Source organism: Pleurodeles waltl, chromosome 1_2 (assembly GCF_031143425.1).
Source record: "Pleurodeles waltl isolate 20211129_DDA chromosome 1_2, aPleWal1.hap1.20221129, whole genome shotgun sequence".
Classification (NCBI taxonomy): Eukaryota; Metazoa; Chordata; class Amphibia; order Caudata; family Salamandridae; genus Pleurodeles; species Pleurodeles waltl.
This window is the reverse complement of record NC_090437.1, coordinates 336,882,358-336,885,575: the sequence shown is the minus strand read 5'-3', so window position 1 is coordinate 336,885,575 and position 3,218 is coordinate 336,882,358. Positions and strand designations below refer to the sequence as shown.

The following is a 3,218-nucleotide window of genomic DNA, read 5'->3' as shown; positions in this document are numbered from 1 at the left end:
GAGATTCTACTTCTCGTGTCTCTCTTCGCTTCCTATAGGCTATAGCATTTTGTGCTCTGTCCTTGAGAACTGCCTTAAAGGCTTCCCATACTGTTAAAGGTGAGGGCACTGAGTCTCACTAGCATAACTGAATTTCTGTTCTGAGTTCACATTAGGTACCCTCATCTTTAAGTTCCCAAGTTTTAACTACCACCCAGCCTGCTTAGTCCGGGATCGAGTCCACATCTTAAGCCCTCTACACCTCTGGCTAAATAGTCTGCTTCTACTATATTCTCCACCTCCCCAGCTGGTGCAAAGATATAATCCAATCTTGAAAACACCCTATGTGCCTGTGACGGGTCGACTCTGTCCCGATCGATCCCGCCGTCCCCCTGGGGCACTGTTGACATTATTGTTCCCAACCCAGATGCTCTCCAGGCAGGAACCAATCGGAATGCACTCCCGGGTGATGTGGGGCTTGGAAAGGCCCTTCGCACCATCACTGGGGGAGAGGAGAGAACAGAGGACCTAACAGCGACAACCGAGGGAGTAGCGGCAACACCGGAAACCCCAGCATCGCCCCAGGACGCAGCGGCAGCACCCGAGCCCGCCAGCATCGCCCCAGGACGCAGCGGCAGCACCGAAACCACCGGCATTGCCTCAGGACGCAGCGGCAGCACCGGGATCACCAGCGACGCCCCAGGACGCAGCAGTAGGCCAGAATGCAGAACACCCGAACTCCGGCCACGCTCTGGGGAGAGCGTTGCCTCGGCAGGTACGTGGGGATAGGGTCCTAACGTATATTTTTCCCCACAAGACGGGCAGGGCGAGACGAAGCAGGTTCCTAACCTCTGTGGTGAGCTGGAGGAAAGGGGGGGGAGGTGAGAAAAGCAACGAGCAGAGAAGGAGAAGTGAAGAAGATAGGACAGAGGAATCAGAATAGAGAAAGAGAACAAGAAAGAAAACTCACCAGACCACTTACCATTGTCTGTCTCCATTTTCTTCCTACAAGTGCCTCCTGTGAGCCCACCTGTAAGGAAGAACAGGAAAAATGAACACCAGATGAACAAAGACAGAACTACAGAACACATAATCAATAATCACCCATCCCATTAATAAAGACAGCGTGTGCACCATATACCACTGATTTTGTGTCATCATTACAGTACCCCTGTCAGTGCCCCTGAGAAATATGAGTATTGTCTGGTTGGGTGTTGTTGGCGCCATAGGTTTGTTAGTCCCATTGTGTTTACAAACTGTGCCAGTGGGGTCTCCCTAACAGGTGTCTCTGAGACGCCTGACCCGTCCAGGTCTGAGTTCAGAACATCATCTTTATCCAGGTTGCGGTTTGCAGATTCAGGGGGGCATAAATGCTTGCTAATGTCACATCCAAGGGTAGGTCTCTCCCCCTGCCGCTGCAGCTCCTCCAGGTTCCTGAGTTCCTGAGACCCACCCCACAGTAAGTACCCTCCATCTCCCAGCCCCTCGTTCTGCCCCGCGCTACTCACCCTCTCTCCTGCTCCTGCTTCTTTTCCTCTTTTCTTCTTCTCTGTTCTTCCTCCTCTCTCCTCGTCTGTATTCTTCTTCTGTACTCCTCTTCTCCCCGTCTTTTCTCCTCTTCTCTCTTCCTCATCTTCTGCTGTGGTCTTCTGCACTCTGTTTCTTCGTTTTTTGTATCTTCCTCCGTGTTCTTCTGTGTTCTTCTGTGTTCCTCTGTCTTCTTCTGTCTTCCTCTGTGTTCTTCTGTCTTCCTCGGTGTTCTTCTGTCTTCCTCTGTGTTCTTCTGTATTCTTCTCTGTTCTTCTGTCTTCCTCTGTGTTCTTCTGTCTTCCTCGGTGTTCTTCTTTCTTCCTCTGTGTTCTTCTGTCTTCCTCTGTGTTCTTCTGTATTCTTCTCTGTTCTTCTGTCTTCCTCAGTGTTCTTCTGTATTCCTCTCTGTTCTTCTGTGTTTCTTCTGTTCTTCCGGTCTTCTGCTCTTCCGGTCTTCAGTCCTTCCGGTCTTCTGCTCTTCTGTTCTTCTGTTCTTCTTTTCTTCTGTTCTTCTTTTCTTCTGTTCTTCTGTTCTTCTTGTCTTCTTGTCTTCTGCCTTCGGCTCTTCTGCCTCCTCCGTCCTCTTCTCCCCGCGCCTGCCCTCCTGCTCCTGCCTCATCCCCCTCCCCCACTCGCACCCCCCCTCTATCTCCCCTATCTAACCCGTTCACTTTCTACCTCCCTCACTCCTCCTATCTACCTATCTCTCTATCCCACTATCCAACTCCCTCACTCTCCACCTCCTCCTATCTTCCTATCTCTCTATCTTTTTCCCTATCTATCGATTTCTCTATCTACCTTTTCTCTCTACCTATTTCTCTATCTCTCCCCCCCTCCCGCCACCCCCTCTATTACCTATCTTCCTATCCCCTCACTCTACCTCTCACCCTCACCCACCTCTACAACCCCCCCTCCCCTATCTTCACAACCCTACACCTATCTTTCTCCCTAATCTCCTAAACCTCCTAACACTCTCCCCCCTCCACCCTTAAACCCCCCTCCCCCAGCTCTTCTCACTCTACCTGTCCCCCCCCTCCCTCGCGCTTTCCCGCCGCGACCTCCTGCACGCCCCCGCCCCCAGCTCCCATTCGCCCCCAGCTGACCCCTCCCCCCCCCCACCTCATATGGCGGCCGCTGCACGACAGTGGTAGCGACCCTTGACCCAAGGGTAGGTCGCTCCCCCTGCCGCTGCAGCTCCTCCAGGTTCCTGAGTTCCTGAGACCAACCCCACAGTAAGTACCCCCCACCTCCCAGCCCCTCGTTCTGCCCCGCGCTACTCACCCTCTCTCCTGCTCCTGCTTCTTTTCCTCTTTTCTTCTTCTCTGTTCTTCCTCCTCTCTCCTCGTCTGTATTCTTCTTCTGTACTCCTCTTCTCCCCGTCTTCTCTCCTCTTCTCTCTTCCTCATCTTCTGCTGTGGTCTTCTGCACTCTGTTTCTTCGTTTTTTGTATCTTCCTCCGTGTTCTTCTGTGTTCTTCTGTGTTCCTCTGTCTTCTTCTGTCTTCCTCTGTGTTCTTCTGTCTTCCTCGGTGTTCTTCTGTCTTCCTCTGTGTTCTTCTGTATTCTTCTCTGTTCTTCTGTCTTCCTCTGTGTTCTTCTGTCTTCCTCTCTGTTCTTCTGTCTTCCTCGGTGTTCTTCTTTCTTCCTCTGTGTTCTTCTGTCTTCCTCTGTGTTCTTCTGTCTTCCTCGGTGTTCTTCTGTATTCCTCTC

General features: G+C 51.9%; 1 long non-coding RNA gene across 1 annotated transcript; it reads left to right on the top strand.

Annotated features, from left to right (window-relative positions):
* The first annotated feature begins 449 nt into the window (after positions 1-449).
* LOC138300232 (uncharacterized) lies at positions 450-1,117 on the top strand. Its single transcript, XR_011204892.1, has 2 exons — positions 450-754; positions 992-1,117. It is a non-coding gene; the product is annotated as an uncharacterized lncRNA (long non-coding RNA).
* The last annotated feature ends 2,101 nt before the right edge of the window (positions 1,118-3,218 follow it).